General features: G+C 43.9%; 2 long non-coding RNA genes across 2 annotated transcripts; one reads left to right on the forward strand and one right to left on the reverse strand.

Annotated features, from left to right (window-relative positions):
* Positions 1–3211: 3211 nt before the first annotated feature.
* LOC147991237 (uncharacterized) lies at positions 3212–5609 on the reverse strand. The gene is made up of 2 exons (XR_015612355.1): positions 5442–5609; positions 3212–3623 (listed from the first exon to the last, which is right to left on the reverse strand). It is a non-coding gene; the product is annotated as an uncharacterized LOC147991237 (long non-coding RNA).
* Positions 5610–12771: 7162 nt separating this feature from the next.
* Positions 12772–15780, forward strand: LOC125512057 (uncharacterized). Its single transcript, XR_007285209.2, has 2 exons — positions 12772–13663; positions 13765–15780. It is a non-coding gene; the product is annotated as an uncharacterized LOC125512057 (long non-coding RNA).
* The last annotated feature ends 7316 nt before the right edge of the window (positions 15781–23096 follow it).

Raw genomic sequence — 23096 nt, forward strand, 5'->3', positions numbered from 1 at the left:
CCCGGCCCTCGAGCGAGCTCAGCCGCCGCTGGTATGCCAGGTCGCGTGCCATGGTCAAGGCCAGGGGGTGAGGGCTGGAGAGCCAGTAAGAGCTCCTAAGTCGCGATGCTCAGGAACCCCCCTTTTAACGCGCAAGCAGATTGCATGGGAGAAGAAGGAGCTTGCGGTCCCGCCTGCCGTCGCCTTTAGGAGATTCCTGCAAGCCAGCACAAGGAGAGACACAGTTTTCCATTACAGTTGCTGGCCCGCCGCTGGTCGCTCCGCGAGGAGATGAAGGCACTGAGGGCCTGGTGAGGTGACGTGCGTGGGGCATGCCGCGAGCCAGAGCTCAACCGCTCAGGTTTGTCGACGTTGCAGGGACGGACCCGAGCAGAAGCATCGTGCCAGCGTGAGTAGCCCCTGTGGCGGGTGAGAATCAAGCAGGTGATGGTCATAGGTAGATTAAGCATGGAAAGCAAACTGGCTTAGGTAAATGCATGAATGATACGCGCCACTGGGTCCGGCCCGAGTGGCTTGGGGATGATGCAGCCCGAGGGGCGCCCCCGGCAAGGTAAGCTAAAGACATAAAAAAGAAGGGATACATGCCATAGGGACGGACCCATGCAGCCTGGGAATAATGCAGCCCCCTGGGCTCTCCTAGCTAAATGACCTTGGAAGATGTCACCCGGTTCCATTGATGAAGGGGTGTTGAGGCAGCTGAAGGTACGCGGCGAAGGGGTTGCCCCTCACGAGCCACCGGGGCCCTGAGCCTCGGGAGGCCCTAGGGGTCCAAGCGGTTCCTTGAGGACCGTCTCCATCTCCGTTAGGACGGCGTGGTGCCTGGCCTCCTGACCCACTATGACGCTCCGCAGGTTGCGCTGGAAGGCAGCAGCCACACTCGGCAGGCCGAACGGCATACGAACGTAGCTGTGAGGTGGACCTTCGTAGAGCCCAACACACGAAGGCCAGAAGCGCTCCTGAGATGCGACTCGGTTGAGCCCTGGTATGTCGATGCAGACGCGCAGCTCACCACCCTCGCCTGTGGGGAGCAACGCCAGGTGGGCGGCGGTCACCGCGTATTGATCTTGCTTCCTGTAGCTCCTGAGATACCTTGGTGATGAACTCCTGAGCGCCGGGTGCTCCTTGCCCATTGTCCTCCTGAGGGAGACGTCCCGCGAAACACGCCTCCAAGTGGTGCCTGAGGACCTCCCTCGTGACGTTGGCAAGGTCTGAGGTCGTCTAGAAGAGAGCCCCCGAGCCCTGCCCGGGGAGGGCGCCAGGCGCGCCTTCCTATGCGACAGAGGGAGGCGCCCCAGGTGCGGGCGCTGATCCTAACGAGGTGCCACTTGCGGCGCTACCCTCCTTCGGTCCGACATGGAGTAGCTGCTTCTTCTTCTTGGGGACGACCTCAGGAGGGTACCGAGCTGCATTGTTGCCGGGGTCTTCGATTGACGCTGCTTGGAAGGCGCGCTCGAGGGAGCACACCGCATCTCTTTCTTCGCAGGGGACTGTGATGATCCCGCCGCTTCCTGGCATCTTGAGGACGTTGTAGCCGTGGTGCGTCACGGCCGTGAACTTGGCCAGGGCCGGATAACCCGAGGATGGCATTATATGGCAGACGGATGTGGGCAATGTCGAAGTCGATGAGCTCGGTGCGGTAGTTGTCGCGTTGTCCGAAGGTAACGGGGAGGCGGACCTGCCCGATCAGGGTGGTGGAGCTGTCGGTCACTCCTAAGAAAGGCTTGGTGGGCTGAAGCTTAACATACGACACTTGGAGGTTGTCGAACATGTCGACAGACAGGACGTTGAGCCCTGCGCCGCCATCGATGAGAGTCTTGGTAACTTGCACGTTGCTAATGACTGGTGAACAGAGCATCGAGAGGGCGCCAGCGGTAGCCGCGCACTTGAGCTGATCTACCAAGATGAACATGATGGTGCACTTGGACCATCTGAGCGGGCGCGTGGCCTTGAGCTTGGGGAGGACTGCATTCACTTCATGAGCAAACTGTTTGAAGATACGTTGTGAGGCTGGGGCTTGACCTCCGCCCAAGATGCAGGTGATGGCACGTGGCTCCTGGAAGCCCCCAGCCCCCTCGTCCTGATGGTGGTCGTCATTCCTTCTTGGTGGTGGCGGTAGTGGAGGGAGGCCGGCGTTGCCCTGGGGACGATCCACACGAGGCTGATTCCTCCAGGCACCCTCGTGAGACTAATCCTGCCAGCGGTCTTCACGAGGCCGGTCGCGCCACTCCTGGCGCGGGCCACGGTCATCCCAGCATCCGCCACCACGTTCTCCTCCTCGGCCGTAGCCCCGGTCGTTGCGCTCGGGGCGTCGACCGAAGCGTCCTTCTCGAATGGCTATGAGATCTTGACAGTCGCTGGTGTTGTGGCTATGCAAGTTATGGAAGGCACAGAACGGTCGGCTGCTCTTGGATGACTTGGGCTGGTCCCTCCCGCGCTTTGTGTCCAGCTCCACCGCGAGCACGGCTGCTATCGGTGTCGATTTCGAGTAGGGGGTCCCGAACTGTGCGTCTAAGGCGGATGGTAACAAGAGGCAGGGAACATGATGTTTACCCAGGTTCGGTCCCTCTTGATGGAGGTAATACCCTACGTCTTGCTTGATTGTTCTTGATAATCTCTACTCCTAATGGACGAGTTGGTTGAATAATCCCACCACTTTCGTCTGATTTTTTTTCGCTGGTTTTTTTCGTCCCCCTCCCACCAGCCCACCGGTTGATTTTTTTCTCTCCATCATTTCTTTGTAAACAAACACTTTCCTATTGTATAAAAAGTCACAGATCTAGCTTTCCTGACTTACCCAATCAACCTTTTCATCTCACCAATGTAATTTTCTTTAGGAAACAAATAATGGATTTTAAGTAAACAAATAACTAACTTTATTTAATGAAAAAAAATCCAATCTACAAATCATCTTTCTTTTTTTAGGAAATCTACAAATCATCTTTCAACTCCTTCGTCTCCACTGTCCTTTTCCACCCCGATCGATTCTTCCTTCCACCCATTTATTTCCTTCCAATTATACCTGTTTTCTTCCACGATAATCCGTTCCTGAAAATTCTCCCATGATCTCCCCAGAAAGCTCGTGCCCCTCTCCCTCTCGCCATTACTAGATCGGGACCGCGCCTTGGCGCGAGGGTGCCGGTCCCAACGATATGGTCAAGCAGGTAATGATCATTTAGTAAGAAGCAAGATATTATCGAGTTCAACATCATCATGAAATTATAAACACTCAGTTAGTTCATTAGACCACAAAACCTAATAACTACAACATTAAGTTCAAAAATAAGAGCACGAACACGAGAGAGGAAGTACTAATAGCAGGAACATAATAAGAAAGCAAAAGCCAGGCATACTGATGGTAGAGGCGGTCAAACTACAAAGCAACAACTATTAGGCATACTAATTAGTAGCTCTGTCCAACTGCCTTGTCGGTCAACTTCATAGGTGCGCTTAGATGATCAACCGCGTGGCCTTGGTGTGAAAGCAACTGGCGCAAGCACATCATGCTCTTGTGCCTGAGACCGTCTTTTTATTTGAATAATCTCAGCCCATGTGGGAAACTAAAGCATGATGGCACGAACTTCAGAAGATGTCGTGTACTCAAAGATGACTTGAATTCGATGGTTCTACAAAACAGATAAAAATAAAGATCATTACTCTATTGATAAGTAATGAAAAGGGAACAAATAACAAACATCTACTTCGGATTAGCTAGTGTTAATAAACCATTAAACATTACTGAGTGTACAAAAAATGATGTGCGGTCAGACTATCGATACTCTTTAGCCTATATAACCTAGGTGTACGTCATCCCTTTCTCTACAAAGTACAATTTAGTCGTCCTTTATTGTTATTGTTGAATCAAGAAACCAATGGAATGATAAATGGATACATTGAACTTACACGAAAGGCCACCAGATATCTCAAAGAAAAGATTGCTGATGTAAACATGTCTATGCCAACCCTGTGGATATTTATTTGAGTAGATGTCACTAATTTCAAACGTTAATATCTGGTATAGAGGAAATTCATGTAGGTAGTAAAAATGTGGTGGCGGAATTGAATTATACAATAAATGCATATGCATATATGAAACACAATCTCTGTCTGTTGTCCAAATATATGAAATCTGCTTATAATCTTGATCCAGAGCAGCCAGTAGGTCTCTAAGCTGCTTTTTTAAAAAGGAAGATAACCAAAAAAACTAATAATGATTGTAGCTACATCTTTAATCTGTGAAGTGATACACATAGCCAACGGCCCTTGAAGATCACATGGCTAAGGAGCATGTCAATATCAGCTTTTATGCAAGTAGAAGCGGCACACTTCATTCACACTGCACTATGATAGCAGTATGTATACATTGTGTAGATACCATTACTGAAGTATAGTGATAAGAAAAGAAACATGATTACTGCACATTATTTATTCCTAATTTATTATATTTGAAGCCCCACAGAAAAAAAATAAGTTGTAAAGATCACCATGTATGTTGACATGTTCACTAAATCTTGAACTATAGTCAGTTCATAATTTAAAAGCGTTATCTCAGGGGCTTGAACTAAGAAAAAAATGAAGAACAAAATATTAACTACATGGGCGGGTTCACAACATATATTCACCTTGTGCGTTCGGTTTATTCGGTTTACATGGTTCGATTTATACGGTTTTTCAGTTTGTACGGTATTAATACTTCGGTAAATATGGTATGAAATTAAAATACGGCTCGGTTTCGGTATATACCAAATTATTTCGGTATGGTTTCGGTATATACCATAAAAACCAAAGTTGACGCGAATTTGGAAATGACGTAATAATAATTAGCAAATTTATGACTCAAAACACATACTATTCTACACAAATAGTATATGACTATATATATAAGTATATATGCATGCATTGATTCATCTGTTGATGGTTATGGACGTGCTTAGCATTTTAAAAATAGAAAAATGACTATGTTACAAGAAAAAAATTATGTGCTTAGTAGTGCATTTGACTCATGTACAAGAAAAATGACAACTTGTATGGTTGTTCATCTCAAGAAAGATAAATTTATTTTTTACTTCGGTTTATTCGGTTAACCGTTCGGTTTTCCGGTATATACCATAAAAACCAAGTTCAAATCGGTATGAAAAGTTCATACCATACCGAAACCAGAAACCATAAAAACCATAAAATTGGTTCGGTTCGGTTTATTTCTGGTATGGTTTTTTGGTTCGGTTTTTAAATGCACAGAGTGAACATATATATAGCAGCAACTCTTATAGATCCTTCCTAATACAGACAATAGAAATATTTTGGAGAGGGTATTGAAGATAAATTAAATTTATTTGGTTCCTAGCCATTTATGTGGGGTTACATGATGTATTCAACGGCCATGAGAATAGTGCAAGGAATTTAAGATACAGAGCTATACATGGAATTGAAGGATAAAGAGTTACTTGTCTGCTGAGTGGGTTCAGAGCGACAAACGTGAATGGTGTCAAGGAGGTCAACAGTCACACTGCCAGATCACTGCAGTTCCGTTGCTCGACACCATAATCGACGGTGGCGTCCTCTACTGGTTTGATTCAAACTATCAATGGTATGCCTCATTCCTTGTATAAACATCTGGGGATAAATTCATCTACAGGGTCAAAACAGATGCTGGATTAACACGTATTCAGAACCTGGAACCAAGGAAATTTTTGCGCAACTGTAGAGTAAGCAAATCGAATGTATATCATAATGCGTTTTGTCGCTTGCATGATATCTGCAACTGAGTTGAATGTATATCATAATGCGCGGCATGCCATCTATAGTCAAATGTATATCATAATGCGTTTCAAGCCGACGCATCAAAAGAACAGTGCATTGAATGCCATCTACAACAAATAGTTAGAAATTAATCACCAGGAAAAGAATAATCAGGAGAGGACAAAGCAACCTCGAAAAGAAAAACTACCAACAGATATATGAAAGAGAGACAGAATACATGCAATTAGCATGATGCGGGTAGTGTATGGATATACGCCCCCTCTCCCTACACGAAATCATTCATTATTCGAGCGAAAGCACTATTCCAAGAAGAAGAAATCGACTATCTCGTTTTATGATTATACCAAAAGGATATGCACAGACGAAGGCAGCTGAACCCAAAACAAACAAAAAGGGCACCACACTGCAAAATATAAGACCATGATGGTACACAGATATCTCAAAAGGCCCCAGCAGAGGCATACCCCTAAGGGTAAACATTATTCTGTGTTTTAATAGTGCATTCTACAACTTTATCTTCAGTAAGTATTTTTAGCAATTCTCTTAATGCACATGAGACAGAACATCATATAGTTGTCCATGAGTAAACATGTGAACTGCTAACTTTTTGGATAATAAAAAATCAGCATGCCACAATTCAGAAGAGTGAACTGGGAGGACTATTGCAATTGCTATATCGGAATCGTACATCCAAGAAGAATAGTGGGCACCAAGATTATTGGAAGAACACGTCAGCAATGAAAAAGATACTAAAAGGATTTATAATATCACTTGGTCGCTGTAATCATAGTTCTGGTTACCTTGCTAACATTTAAAATAAAAAGTGTGTAGTAGATAACCCACTAATCATGCATAAGACATAAACTGCTCAATAAACAGAGGTATGAAATACTTAGATTAACACCTGAATTGCTTCAGAGTCATAAGGGATGATACATTATGTATGTGCCTGATATCTGAATCTTAGAATAGCAGGTAGACTTCCTTTTATCTATTTGGAGTGCCAAAACAGTAGGAATTTGTTAATTGGAAATCATATGAAGTTACATCATGAAATTTATTATAAGCATTCTTCCTTGCAGAAGCGGGTGGCAAAACGTAATGGAATACCAATTTGAAACACAGTAAGGTGCCAAAACAGTAGTAAATGAGTAAGAACAGTAGCCCTCTGTTCTAGCCAAATTAGGGAGCTCACTGATGCATGGTGTTGCACTTCTACAACAGTACCCAGATTTGATAAGCTTGCAGAGTACACTTTCTACAGAAAAAGTGAAGGGATCAATCTTATTATTATTTCTTCTACATATAATAAAGTAATACACAAAACTGCATGAAAGTTAAACTGATGCAATAAAAAACTTTGAGATCGGAACTTAAGCCCTGGATCAACTAATCTAGCACGGTAGCTTATTCTTCTTAATGAAAGCACATATATTTAAGAACTGCTAGTGAATCACAAATCCAACTAATTTTTCAAACCAAACCATGAACGGGAGCAAGCATCACCTTTGTAGAGAGAGTGGCACAAGGGAGCTCTGCTTCTCATGACGAAGTGCAGAATTGAGGAACTGATCGTTTGGTTCAGAACCCTCTCTTACTATTTACGTCAAAGCAAATAGAGAAATGAAATGCAGCTATTATTATTTTCCCCACCAACCACAATGCAACTACAGTTGTCCATCTATATGAACCACACTAAAACATCATGGATCCACAACAAACCAAGGAGTAGCAGATTCTAAACCCTTAATTATAATGGATACTTTTCATATTGTACATCTCAACCAGGTAATAGGCCATTCTTATTGCATATTAATGCTTGGTTTAAATCAGTGTGTAACTGCCATATGACCCTAAAATATTGCTTTGAGAAATACCATGATATAAATCTAACCATAAACATGAACACACTGACAATATTATTACCTTGTCAACCTGAAACTCTTCAATCTACAATATGGCTTCTGTGCTAGAATTTACTTCTGTACATAATGGGGTCATGTCAAACATTCAGTGATAAATTATTATTTACCAGGTTTTGAGTATCACAATGGGCACCTGAGCCACGACGGCGAGGCAACCACGGCGACGGCGGCGTCCAGATCAAATCCAAAATTGGAAGGGAGAAGGGGGTGAAGTGAGCACATGGTCGGACTGGCCGCCGTCTTTCGGCCACGCTCCTCCTCCTGCATACAATGAGCATATAAAGACCACATCCTAAAAAATATATTTTTAGTCCAACGGCAACATGCTACGATCAACTGCAGATTTTTTGTGGCACTTATAGGAAGATATTAAAATAGTATGTTTGACCATCAATGAACTAACAAAACAGTGGTAACTTATATGTTCTGTAAAATTAACTCCGCTGTCAAATTCACAGATACATGACTATCCTCCAAATATGAACCCGATATTATTAACTAAACTATGGTTCAAATCTCTACTCCTAAAAAAATTAGTATCAGTTATCTGGAATTAAGGAATCAAATGGTAAAGCGGTAACAGGATAGGTGATATTGAGGAGGTTGATGGTGAGTTAGGTTTAGCAGGTGACCTTGATGGTGTTAGGTGACAGGCTGAACAACATCCTTGTTCGGCTCCGTGGTAGCCTAGGCATAATGGCATTGCCTTCCTCATGCGCGGAGGCGAGCTATATATTGGTAAGTCAACCAACAATCTCAATCCTTAAAATACCAAAAAGAGTTTGATTTCTAAATATACTTCATTCATGACACATTGCTAACCATTTGTACAACATCCTACAGACATAGTTATGCTAATCCACCATCCAAGATTACACCACAACGCAAAACAAATTACCTTTATTTTAGGATCCAGCGGCTCTGGAGGACAGCACCTCTCCCCTTGAGATCCACCCCCCTGCAAGTGCAAAAAACAACTCATTGCCACAAGATCATAAAGAAAGTGAACTCCGTTGTCTGAAAGATAAAAGAAAGTGATATGCTTCCGAAAACACGCATGCCATTATTCTCCAGCAGAAATGAAGTATACATCTTAATCATGAAATAAACAAATATTTATCTTGACGCACTAACATAATAACCACTTGTTATTCTGATCCAATATAGGCAGAACAATTGTTTCGTACTTGGTGTCAATTGCCAGGTTTATTCTATCATCAGTATTTGCAAAGTTGGAAAGTGATTTTAACAGACTGATAGTCAATAAGAGATGCAGAAACTAACCAATGTTGGTTTGGTTGTACGGTTCAGAAGGAGTGATAGAAGGGTAACTTGTTTAATTGGTCAGTTGCAGCTTTGACTAATCGAGGCTCACTACCACCTGAAGAAATCATGAATAGTTCATGAAAGAGGAATGAAATTAGACTGTATACATTATTCTTATCACAAAAATAAAATGGTGATGCAGGATATTATCCCAAAGAATGCACAACTCCCTGGTACATAATCACAAAAATCACACTCAAAAGAATGTATTTGTACATACCTAAATTTGTACTCCACAGTCCTGCTAGAGAATCTAGATACTTATTCTGTTGATGTCGTAAACATAAGAACCCTGCATATTCAGGTTAACACTGTATAAGGCAAACATACATAGTTCACAAGCATATCATAAATAAATTAGCTTCCATTCCAAAATGGAATGCTACATTGCAAGAGAAGTAAACATATATAATGCTATAACTGGAGAGCCGCAACCTCAGATCTCCCAATAACCAGCAGATGCACATCATTGCTCTGACATCCAGCTGTGAATGGTGCCAACATGCCATGCCCCTTAAACCTGGAAAGGCCATGCTTTCAAAGTCAGTTGTGGCTTCTAAATATATCGAATGAAAACCTGCATATGCCCGAGTGCATAACAGAGCAAAATTATGTGATAAATCCACAGATATAATATAATAATAAATTAATAATAGTAAAAGAAGATCATGTATACCCATTTTCGTCAGTTGAGTTAGTCTGAGAAGACGATGCTGAACTGAAATATCTGACTGATGCATCTGATAAACTCTCTGCATGCCCTTGTAAGCTCCCTGCGCTGGTTAAATATTTCACTAATTTGCTTGCCTGTGAAAGTGCAAATTAAGGAAAATGGAATAAATGACCACACACGAGCTGCTAGTCTTCGACAATGGCAAAACTTGGCAGGTAAGATGTGAAATCTGAACGGCAGAAAGAGAATCTCACTATTGGATGTCTTTTGTCATGTTTTTTGACATGCTTAAGATCACCAAGTCACCATGGATGCATGTCTGTTAGGTCATTAGGAGTGCGACCAGCAATAAACTAACGTCAAAGGAAGAAGCCTGAACAATACAAAACAGAAATTGAAATGTACTATATCTTCCGAAAGGATGACTAACACCAAAGCACATATTCAATCTGTATCCACTCTTAAATATAAAATAACAACTAAAAGACACAAGAACTTAACAGAACAATCAACAATTAAATATCTGGTTGTTGTATAATTACAAACTGGAAGCTGGGAATGACAGGAAAATAAATCTAATACCCAAGAACAACACTTTGATTTCACTGAACTGCAACCACAATATGCACAGATCCTCCCTTTATTTTATATAAACAGTTGTGTGATCTGTTTAACCCTTAAGTCAAATGGCCAAAGCAGGGATTAATAAAAATAGACTAACAAATAGATCATTTAATTACTCTAACCAGATCCAAGCACCTAATGGACCCATCCATAACAACCTATCTAGATCTATGCACTCCAGTAGAGAGAGAAAATGCAACGAATAGGTAAAGAAGAAGCTCACCAACCAGAAGCATGAACGATGCAGTCTCTTGAAGCAGCAACACACGACAGGACGACCGAAACGGTGAAGGAACATAAGAAACGATGACAGCAACAAACCTACATCAAAAAAAGATTCAGAAACCAGGAGAACCAAACAAAACAGTTGACAATAAAACACGAATTCCTCATATATAATTAGAAACTAGAAGCTAGGAGCTGATAGGATAACAAATTAATCTGGTACCCAAGAATAACATCTTGATCCATAAGACTACAACCGCAACAAGCATAGACCTTCTGTGCTCTTTTTCTAATCAACCATGTGACCTATCCATTCCTGTGATTACATTGCTAAGCAAGGACCAAATTAATCTAGTACTTGAGGACAACACTCTAATACAAACAACTGCAACCACAACAGGCATAGACCACCCATGTTCTTAACCAACCATGCAACCTCCCTGACCGCCAAGGCAAACAATTAAGAAAGGACCAATGAAAACAAATCAACAATGACACCATCTAAGAATCCAACAGAAGCCCACGAATAACCTGTTCCCCCACATCTCTTTTGCAAGGCCGAATCGATTACAAACAAATCCAGCCCCTGAAAATAGTACATTGATTCCAATAACGTCAGAACCACACCCACAGCAACATAGATTGTCTTCTATTTCCCCAACCAACTTGTCAGATGTCCAACCCCGAAGATAAACGGACCAGGAAGAGCTTGGGCTAACCAATCCATTTAGGCAGACAATTTCCAAGAACAGAGCCCATGCACAATCCATCTCATCACCTTCACCTAACAAGCTCCAATCAAGCACCTAAGAATGGCTCCTAAACCCACTGAACAGCAACCACGAAAGTCACAATCCGTAAAATTAACCAGGCATGTGATTCATGCAACTAATCCTTAAGACAAAGAACTAAAGCAGGGACTAACCCGAATGGCAACAAATCTGCGTCATATTCTAACCTAATGTAATCCAACAATTAATCCTCAAGAGAAACACCTAAATCTGGGACTAACCCAAACCAATAGTCAGACCAGTGAAATATCTTAAACCAACAGAATCCAACTACAGCAGTCCACGCCAAACCCATAAGCACCAGACAAATACAGAAAGGCAACAAAAACTGACATGAATCTATGCATGCGGCCGAGCCTCCGGCAAAGCAACAAAAAACCGAGGGACCCAAGCAGATCCCCTAATTTCACCAAAGGAAACCGACCACATCCAGGCTCGAGTAGCTAATGCATCCAAAAAAATTGCCGCATCCGACCAGCCAACACGTCCAAAAAACTACTGGAGCCCCACATAAGCATCAGACAAGAGGACTGGAAAGGAGGAGGAGAAAAGGGGTTGACCTGCAGAACCAATTCACCCCCTGTCGCTGCCGTCATTGGTGATGGCCGTTGCTGCCGTCTGAGGCTAAGGGTCGCTGCTGGACACGTGCGTGCACCTGTGTACCAAAAGTAGCAGCAACATGAGGGGAGGGGAGGGGCCAAAAACAACAGCAGCATGAGGGGATGGGAGGGGCCAAGAGCACCTTGACCAGCAGCAGCAATGCTATGGTTAGGGTTGGAGCAGGGGGGAAGGGCGGCGTCTCGAGGAGGCCATGGCGGGAGCACACTCAGAGGATGAGGTCGGACGATGGCGCCCGCGGATCTGCGAGCCCTTGGCCGTCGCCAAACCTGCTCGTTGTACTTCTTCTCTTCCCTTCCCTTCTGATGACGGGTGGGGGGGAGGTTGCGGGTGGCGTGGCACGAGGGAAACGAGGAGAGAGGTCACCGCGGCGTGGTCTGAGGGGCGTCGGTGGCAGCGATGTGAGCGGGCGGCGGCGATGCGGGTGGGGCGGCGAGGACTGAGGGAGGGAGAGGGAGGGGAGAGGGCGGGGCGAGCGGTGGCTGGGACACGGGAGGACGAGGGAGGGGCGCGAGTGCAGGGTGGGGAGTGGCTAGGTCATCTCCACGCAAGTGGTCAACTTTTATACACCTGTAGGCGAAATGACGAAAATGCCCTCAGCGGGGCAACGAATTTACACGCGGTGGCAGGAACAAGAGGTAACTATTCATTGCAATAGTGTCATCGGTTTGATCCAGCGGCTGAGATCAATCCGGGGCGAGATCGGACGGTCCAAATCACATCAAGCCACCCGATCTAACGGCCAAGAATCCAAATCACTGAGAGCGCCCGGGAGTTACTGGATCTTTTATTTCTCGATGTCATCCCAAAAGTTGATCGGCCCTTACCAAAAAGAAAAATTGATCGGTCAAACCCACGCGCACGTCTCGTCCTCTTCCCTCCCTCTCCTAAAGAGTGCCCCTCGCACGACCTCCTCCTTGGATGCCCGAGGTCATGGTGCCACCCCACGAACGCCTTGCCAGCCAGCAACACCTTCACCAATCCTTCTCTCAGCTTGCCGCCTGGCTCCCTTGCGCCGCTGCCGCCCCAAGCTCTCCACTGGCGCCGCGACCTCCCACAGGCCGCTTTCAGATCTAGGCCGCCTCAACTACTCCCCTGCGTCATTCAAGGTCAGCTGGAGGTCGTGGCACCATCCATCTGCCTGCGTAAGTGCCTCCTCGCCCTGGTGGTGCGACTGTTGGCGTCGAAGGACAGTTGCCGGACCGCATCCCCTCACGACTCCACCCGGCTGATCCGGCGGTGGCGACCGGCATCTTCCACTTGGCGTGACGTGGTATGGACTTGAATCCCGGACGAGCTCCTCTAGATAAGATGGCCAGGAAGTTCGCAAAATCCAGCGACCGTAGAACACAGCCAGTTGCATACATCTGTGAAGAACCTGCTTGGATGGATATGGCCTGGGTGCCTAGGTGTACTTCACCTAACTCCATCCACACGTCGTATTCCAAATCTGAGGAACTCAGGTACCCAATTTTCCTTCATGCCATGAATGTTAAATGCCTATAATGCTTTGGGAGCTGGGCGGATATGTGTTTCATGATTTGTTTCTTTTTTCTGAAAGGCAGACCTTGTAAGTTATTCTGTCTTTCAACCTGTGCGTAGCATTTTGATGTAAGTGGTCTGGTTCTCTCAATCTATGTATAGTGCGTTGTGTTTGTACTTCAGGCTGGCAGAGTACAGATCACTTCCATAGTCCAAATTACTCTGGCATCAATCGAATCATGGTTAGTCATTCCAGTTTTAGCTTCTCGGTGCCTAATTACTCTCTAATATTATTTATATATTATCATATATGACGAGTGATATTTCCTTACTTCTTTTGTAGGACACAAGATTTCATTACCCCTCTAATAATCTCTTAGGTGACTTTCGGACAAGTACACGCCCAGAATTTTGGGATTAATAACACCGGTGAGTTAATATGATAGTATTGACATTTTTGGTACCTGTCTAAGTTTGTGCAAGATTAGTATGCTTTTAGAAATATATGCTATCGCATACAAAATTGTTTACTCTTGTTCAGGGAATCAGGGATCATATTTAAGATCGAACTATGCTTTGCTCAGGTCTCTTGATATTTTCTAAACACAAAAATTAATTGCTCGGCACCGAGTACGACTGTATATAATAAGGTAGGCAAGTTTCTTATCAGTCTATCAGTCATTTACAAATCTGGACAATTTCGGCATTCAGTTCAGTTATGGGCAATAGTTACCATTTAGTTCCGTTCTGGGTTCCATTAGTTCAATTATGGGCAATAGTGGCCATTTAGTTCAGTTCAGGTTCAGTTCTGGGTGCCAGCAATAGTTGTTATCTATTTTAGTTCAAGTTTAGTTTTCGATGCCATTTAGTTCAGTTCAGTTAGGAGCAACAATTGACATTCAGTTCAATTAACAATTCTGCATATGTACTTCTGTCCAATTCTGCATTTGCACAAAGCGTACTGGAACACTCATTTGGTCATAACATTCAAGCAAACAAAACATTTTCCATTACATCTCTTTCCACACATGTACAAGTAGTAACTGCAATTCCTTTTCAGTCATAAGATCCAGTCATAACAACAATATTTAGTGATCTCAATTTTTCATGACATACTAAATTCAACTAACATCAGTGACTTAGTTGGACGCTTTCTGCACTTTCAACATTTTAGAATGGTTGTTTACGATCAGCAACTCATTAGATGGCGGCGGCATAGGCGCCATTGGCCCACTTGAACACAAACCACAAGAAGTCGACAATCGCGTCGACGTAACCTCGTCCTCCGGTGCCACCATTGCTTCTCCGCGTGACACCAGTGTTTTACGGTGGCGGAGCCTTGGCTGGTGGCTATTGCCATGAGGCCTTGGAGCCGGACTTGTGCTCCTCCTCTTGGAGGACGTGGCCAGTGCGGCGGCCCTGAAGCTGGTAGTAGGACACGTCTGGCGTGCGCTAGGGCAGTGGCATTGCAGAGGGCGAGACCAACTTTGGCTGAGACGAGCCTTGATGGTGTGGTAAGATGTAGCAGACCACAACCATGGGGATGGGCGTGCCAGACGCGGGAATGGAAACGGCGAGTCCACGCTGAGCCCTCCTTTGGTGAGCGAACAACGACGGCGACTATAGAGGAATTCTAGAAAGGAGACTTTTTCTTTTCAGAGCTGGAGTGCCACTTTCCCTCTCCTTTCCATTGGGCCAATCCTTCTCTGTGTTTCCATGGAATCCACCTGCTGTTATCGGATGCGCAAGGAATGGGCTAGACACATCAATGCCCCTCTATAGTACTTCCTTGTACGTTGGACTATCTTGTTCCAATTTATTTATGCTAAATAATGTCAAATAAATGCAGTAAATGGTTGGGTGTTGATGGGTCCTTTATGTATTTTTATCCCAGCCGGTCCACAGGTGATAATTGTCATGTTCTCTATCCTAATTCGATGCAAGTAACATGAGTCTTGTTTTCAATTTCTTCCCTGCCTTGATGCTGATTGTCACTTAATATATGTAGTCGACAGGCGCTTGGTACAACTTCTGTCCAGAAGAATTTTTTTGCTGTGTTGGCATGTTTGTCCCAATTTTATTGTAGGGAACATAAGCACACTGAACCAAATGTGAGCACTATCTTATTTTCGTATGTATATTTCTAATTGTTCTTTCGTTGTTCCCAATTCTCCTCTTGCTGGGATGGAAGTTCATGTAATCTTTACTACTTTTAGCAATATTACGAGTGGGAGTTCGTGGTCGGCAATGGAGGTGGTGACACCCCTTCTTATTTAAAAACTGGATATTGTAACCGTACAGAATCAAGGAGCATGTCAGAGTACATAAAAAAGTAGCATATCAGAGTTATTTGCGAATATCCAATTCGGCTCCTGAGCTCATATACACCCAGTAAATTCGAAAAAAAATACTAGCAAAATTCAAAAAATTACAAAAAAATTGTTGATAGATGCATGAGTGCGTGATGTCGACCCCAAATTTGTTATTTTGCTGAGAGCTTGTCAAATGTTTAAATGTGCTGAATTTTTGCATGGACATCAGAAACTCAAGAATCTTTCACAACAAAATTATTTGGATTTTTCTTTTATCTTCTAACATTTTTTTGGCAAATTTACTATTTACTCCCTGGCTCATTATGAGCCTGGGAGCCAAAACGCCCTTATTTGCCGCTATTATGTTACAATGTTCAAAAGTATCTTTGCGGAAATATATTCTTGGGATTTATATCCATACAAAATATTCCTTTGCAAAAAAGGCCTTAATTTCTTTTGTTATGCGGCTGAAGAGATAAATCGTTTAAAAGAATAATTTGGGTGTCATCAAATCAAGGATAAACACTTTTGTAAGAGAAAAGTCTATTGCGTGACTTTATAAATAAAGCCACAAAAGGTTCACAACATCGTCACGCCCATAAAATTAATCGCCAGGCAACACACCACAACAGACCAAGTTCGAGTTCAGTATTGGCATGCAGGCCAGGTACCAAAATTAGAAGCTAGCTAAAGACGCCCTGACGGTCGCTAAGCAGTATGTTGCACCGATGGAGTTGGAGAGATCGTTGTAGCCCTGACGCGTGAGATAAGCATATTCATGGCGTCCACATCACAGTTCTTAACCAGAGGCTAACACAGCTGCAAAAGAGTAAGAGATTTAAAAGTAACGTCAGCTGGTTTCGAAGGGTCGTCCAGAGAGCCCAGTTGACAACATCAAAGCAAAACCATAAAACACGCCGCACCAACCAGACCAAGAACTGACGAGAGGTAATAATGGAGACCAGTTAACCCCCAACTGAGTACAGTTCCACAATAGGACCGCAAAATCACAAGAAAATAAAATATGGTCAGAAGGTTCTTGCCAAAAACAAAGAGAACATGTAGCCGCAGGCCAAGCATTATGCTTCCTAATTTGATCCGAACACGTAGCAGCAGGGAGCTTTCCCCGAATAGCTTGCCAAAGGAAGATCTTAATTTTAATCAGAACAAAAGCCCTCCAAACACCCTCGGAGTAATAGAACCCATAATGAGATTGAAGTAAAGCGAGTTCACCAAAAAAACACCTGAGGAGGAACAAGGCCAGACCATCAACTTTGATTATTTTTTTAGTGTGAGACCATCGAATTTGATGCCACTGCAGGGCCAACCCCACAGTGGTGCCAAAGGTGCAGCCCGCATAGGGCCCGAAATTCTGGGGGCCCATATTTTTTATATAGGTGTAGTAACAGTTAAGCGCAACTGGGCAGAGCGGCGAGCGACTAGGCCCATCGAGCGGACGGAGCGCCGGGACTCCTCCTCCCGATCGCTATGAGAGGTCAGGCGACGAGGTAGCACTCAGAGAAAAAAAATGGCGATGAGGACATCGCTAATTCGCTACGTTATCTAAAAGATACTGCCAATTGTTATGTAAGACATCTATACCTACTAATAAAGTAAGGTGTGTTTCTCTAATTTTTTCATCCGTTCATTGTCGAAATTTATTTTTTTGTCTGAGATGGTATTAAATTTTTGTACGTTCGTCTGTTTTTTTATTTAACAACTCAAGATTTTCGTACTTGGGCCGGACACGCTGTGGCCCAGCCAAGCTTGCCTACTTATTTGCCTGCTGATGAAGCTGCAAAAACTCTATTTGACGCCCAATGCGGCAGATAGTCGGAGTTTCGCACAGGCCGCCCAAAATTGTGCCGGCCCGTTTCACTTTTCCTTCCAAATTAATTTGTTTACCTTATTTCGTAATTAAAACTTTTCAAACAAAGTTCAGATTTTTTTCAAATTTACAAAAAATGTTCAGAATTAAAATATTGTGTTCTCGTTTTTATAAATGTTTGGAAAAAATAATTTTTTTCTCGTTCCGATTTTTTTTCGAAATTCAGGACATACTAAAAAAATTCCAAAAATTATTTGTGTTTTCCAAAATTGTTTGGATTAAAAAAAACTCATTTAAGAAAAAATTCCAAATTCGAAAAATATTCATATGTTAGTAAATTGTTCACAAATTCAAAATAATGTCCGGTTTAAAACACATTTTATAAAATTGTTCTGAATGCTCAAAACATGTTCCATTTTCAGAAGTCGGTCACTACTTCAATTTTTTTATTTTCGTAAAAGGTTAATGTCTTCAGAAAATGATGCGTTATCAAATTGTGTTAATGTTTTTTTTCAAAATTGATGGAATATTAAAATCATTATTCATAATTTTAAAAAAATGTTCATTTTTCCAAGAATATTCGGCAATTCATATTTAAAAAATATTTTTTTTATAAATCTGATGTTGCAGTATGTTCCTAAATATTCATGCTGGCCATTGGTTAGCAGTAGGTGTTTGTTGCCATGGCTAGCAGAACGTGCTCGAGTCTTTAAGGTTATGTGCTCAATCGTTCAACCCGTCTTTTTTTCTAGATTATTACCATGCCTTGCAAACAATGATTATTTCGGTGTCTGCCAGTAACTGGCCAAGACATGATCGGTTGTGCGTTCCACACGCTATTTGACGCAACTAGCGTCATATAGTAGCGCCCACACAGCTGCCCCCCAAAAAGCAAAAATATACATATAGATTTTGTTTCGTCCATTCCATACGTAGTTCCCCATTTTTTGTTTATCCCCAATTGGGCTTACCACGCATTTCTTTTTCTGTCACAATGACAAGTAGCAAAAAATTAAGGGCGCGAGGGGATTGAACTATGACCTTCCCTATTGTGTCGACGGACAAAGCCAACTCAGCTAGCTTGCAATTATGGAATAGTCCCACCTTGGAATTTTATACTAAATCACACCAGTTTTTATATGTCCCTAAGTTATCTGAAAATAAGAAGGTTGTGTGAGAATAAGGAAGTTGTCCCGAGAATCATGTGCAGAACGAGGTACTCCACAAATTATTGCCGGAGGTAACTTGCACGTGTCAATAAAATACAATATGCTAGTTGGCTATAGCCTATAATTGAAAAAAATTTGGGCACATTCTAATAAAAGAGAATATGTTGATTTTGCTCTAATTAATAAAAATTATGGGCACATGAGTGAAAAAATAGTTGAAGAGAATAAACCCTGATAATGAAGGGACATTCATGCCTGGTTATGAGCTAATTATGACAATCAAACAAAATTTATGCCCTATAATTAGTAATTCATCCGGTTACATCGTCGTAGGAGTGGTCGAAGCAACCGTGCCTCGAAGATCGCCGTGTAGCAACAAAATGAGGATGCAACCACAACTCTGACTAGGTCAGAAACAATGTATATGACTATTTTAGAGTCATGCCTAGGTCTATAATTTTTGTAGCAAACTTACTTGCAAATTATATTTGCAACACTGACAACAGATCGGTTGATGGAGGAGGTGACTATAGGCGAGGCGCTAACCAACGACACCCCGACGCGGCCGAGCACTACTGCCGACTATCTCCTCTCATTATTGACGGCCGCCGCCCACATCGTTCCACTGACACAAGGTTGAACTACCACCGCCGACGATGACAGGAAGGAGGATAAGCGACAATATAGATCGGGCGTTGTGTTCACATAGAGGACATGAAAGAGTGTGTGTTCGGATGTGGGGAATGCTGAGATATTATTTTTCTCCCGTTGTAACGCACGGGCATATTTCCTATTATATTATATATATTATGAAAAAATTCTGCTTGATATATATTAATATATACATTATAATTGCTCGTTAGGTCATTTTTTAGTGAGATAGGGCCCCATTTTTTAGTTTGGCACAGGGCCCCGGGTTTTGTCCGCCCGGCCATGTGCCACTGTTCCAATTCTGCAGGAGAAAGAGAGCGATGGAAGGCCAAATCCCGATGAGAGTTGGCACTCTCAGAAATAGTTATCTGGGACTGCCACAGAAAGAAAAAAGAAGAGGGAAGGAAGAACATAAAGTGGTTTCCCCATGCCACCAATCAAGCGAGTGGATTTCCTATCATTAACAAAAAAATATTGTATGTTCTAAAATACAGTAATTACTATTTATTTGTTTACTAAGTTGCAACTTAACCACCGTGATTGTAGCGTCTGGATGCGGATATGGTGTTTTTTTGGGTGAAAGGAAATTTTATTTCATCAATCAGGACATAAGTCATGCTTACAAATATTAGGGATGTCTCCTGGTCCTGAACCCAACCACACCATAGTGCGACCTTATGCCCGTCCAAAGGAGGCCAGATAATGAGTTGCACCATTATGTTCCCTACGAACATGAGATAGCTTGAACATCCTCCCTTCCTCAAAAGTCTTTGAATTTGATCAACCAACATGGTATAGCGAGACCGGTCCCTATCCAGGTCATTAATCATCTTAAGAGAGACAAGACAGTCCGTCTCTACTTCTATCGACAACTCCATCCATTGCAGGGCGAGGTTGATGCCCTCCATGCAAGTTGAGAGCTCAGCCTCCAATGGTTCTATACATGTGCACAACTCTCTACAGGATGAGAAAATGATGTCGCCGATGGAGCCGCGTAGAATCATGCCCGCCCCCCGCAGTTCCCGATATGGTGCACACTACTAGGAAAAGGGCTATAGATGGAATTGACACTAATGGCGCACCAGACATGTGGTGCGCCATTACTATATACTAATGGCGCATCATCTGTTGGCGCGCCATTAGTGTGGAAGACACTAATGGCGCACCAGGCACACGGTGTGCCACTAGTAACAAAATGTTTTTTTCATTTTCTCAAACATACTAATGGCGCATCCGGGCAGAGTGCGCCACTACTGTATTTTTTTACTTTTTTGCAAAACTACTAATGGCGCACCGTTGCATAGTGCGCCATTACTAGTTTAAACTAGTAATGGCGCACTGTGCCACGGTACGCCATTAGTATAATTTTTTTTTACTTTTTTGCAAATCTACTAATGGCGCATGTCTGTGTGGTGCGCCATTAGTATGTTGGGTTACTAACGGCGCATGTCTCTGTGGTGCGCCATTAGTAACCTGGGACCAGCTAGATATTTTTGGACAGCCACACCTACACACTCACTTTCCCCACTTCATTCCCCCCACCTCCTTCTCTAAGTTTGTTGGCTGCCTCCTCCTCCTCACCTCATTTGAACCATAGATTCATCAAAATTAAGTGTTGAAATTACCTTTTTTTGATAGGTAAGTAAGGGGAAAGCTATCTTCATGTTGTAGATCTACTTTTTTTCTCCCTAGCTCGCTCCAACAACGTGCACATGCACTTTTTGTGGCCTAGCTAGATCTATGTATGTTTGTGGTGTTGCATATGTTTGTGGTGTTGCATATATGTTTGTGTTTGCAGGTATCGGTATTTGAAATGCGATAGTTGCCAATATTTTGCTGGAATGTTGATTCATTTCCGTTTCGGCGAGAATTTGGGCACTATGCATTCTTTTTGGTCCTATTTTTAGGGAAAGTCATGCCAAATTTTTTCTTGGTTCTAAAATATCGTTTTGCTCTACCCCGCAGGCGACCATGGTCCGCACGATGACCGAAGGCATCGTGAATAGGTTTTTGAGCTCCGCGAAGGCCGAGATGCTTCAAAAGAACGAGACGGAGATAAGATGTCCGTGTTGAAGATGCAAGCTGAAGAGCCTTATTGCGGACCCGGATTCCGGGCAGGTGCGGGACCACCTGCTCTTGCGTGGTTTCATGGATGGCTATCGGTGGCAAGGTGATGAAGATGACTATGAAGTCGTCCATGGGGGCCGGGCAAGAAATGAGGAAGGGCAGCAAGACAACCACCGCGGCTCGGCGGGCGAGAAGATGAAGAATCTCCAGGACATGATCACGACGGTGATGCTGTACACAGTCATCATGTAGAAGATGCCGGACATGATGATGAGGAAGATGCCGGAGCAGACGAAGGGCATGATCATGAAGATCTAGATGCCGGAGGAGCAGATGACGATGGACCATCGATGGGCTGGGTGCAGGACCCTCATATTCAAGAGATGCTTCTCAAGCAGACGAATAACGCAAGAGCTGCCACCCGAGAGAAAGCAAAGCTGGATCAACTGGAGATAGACGCGGTTACTCCATTGTATGAAGGATGCAGACCCGAGGATACCCGCCTAAAAGTAATGCTCATGGCTTTGGAGATGAAGGTAAAACACAAAATGACCGACGCATGCTTCGACGAGAACATGCCATTCTGGCACGAACGTCTTCCCAAGGGGAACAAGTGCCCGACCAGTTTTGAGGAGGCGAAGAAAGTCGTGTGTCCTCTGGATTTACCGCACGTGAAATACCATGTGTGCATGAACAATTGCATCATTTATCGGGGCGAGCACGCGGAGTCTACCATATGTCCGTTGTGCGGCGTCACTCGATACAAGAAGAGGAAGAAAGCTCCTCGAAAAGTGGTGTGGTACTTTCCGATCACTCCTCGTCTGCAGCGATATTTCACGGACCCTAAGGTAGCAAAGCTCTTGCGTTGGCACGCGGATAGGGAGGAGAAGAAGCGAGAATATGACGCAAATGATCCGGAGATAAATAAAAAATACAAGATGCTGAGTCACCCTAAGGATGGGAGCCAGTGGCAAGCGTTGAACTTCGAACACCTAGAATTTGGGAAGGATCCAAGGAACATCGTGCTGTGCGCGAGCACCGATGGAGTCAATCCGTTTGGCAGCCAGAGAAGCACACATAGCACCTGGCCTGTGTTTGTGTGGATGTACAACCTTCCCCCTGGTTGTGCATGAAGAGGAAGTACATTCACATGAGTATGCTAATTGAAGGGCTGAAACAACCAGGGAACGACATCAATTTGTATCTGGGGCTGCTGAAAGAGGAGCTAGACACGCTGTGGAAAACGCCAGCCAATACGTGGGACGCCGCAGAGAAAGAATATTTCCCTATGAGAGCCGCACTGCTCACGACGGTGCACGACTATCTCGGTTACGGATATCTCGCGGGGTAGGTGGTCCACGGATTTTCTGGATGCGTCAGGTGCGTGGATGACACAACGTATCGCCAGCTAGATAGAGATCCCGGGTCTTCGAAAACCGTGTTCATGGGACATCGAAGGTGGCTTCGCGACGATGACCCGTGGAGGAAACGCAAGGATCTGTTCGATGGTGAAACCGAACTCCGAAGACACCCGCGTACGAGGAGCGGCGAGGAAATAGACGGGCTGTTGAAAAATTGGAAAGATTGCCCACTGCCGGGAAAGAAGCAAAAGGCGCCAGAGCCAGGAAAGAAGCGAAAGGCGCCAGAG

The sequence above is a fragment of the Triticum urartu genome, chromosome 1A (genome assembly GCF_056163025.1).
Source record: "Triticum urartu cultivar PI428250 chromosome 1A, HENAU_Tu73, whole genome shotgun sequence".
Taxonomy (NCBI): domain Eukaryota; kingdom Viridiplantae; phylum Streptophyta; class Magnoliopsida; order Poales; family Poaceae; genus Triticum; species Triticum urartu.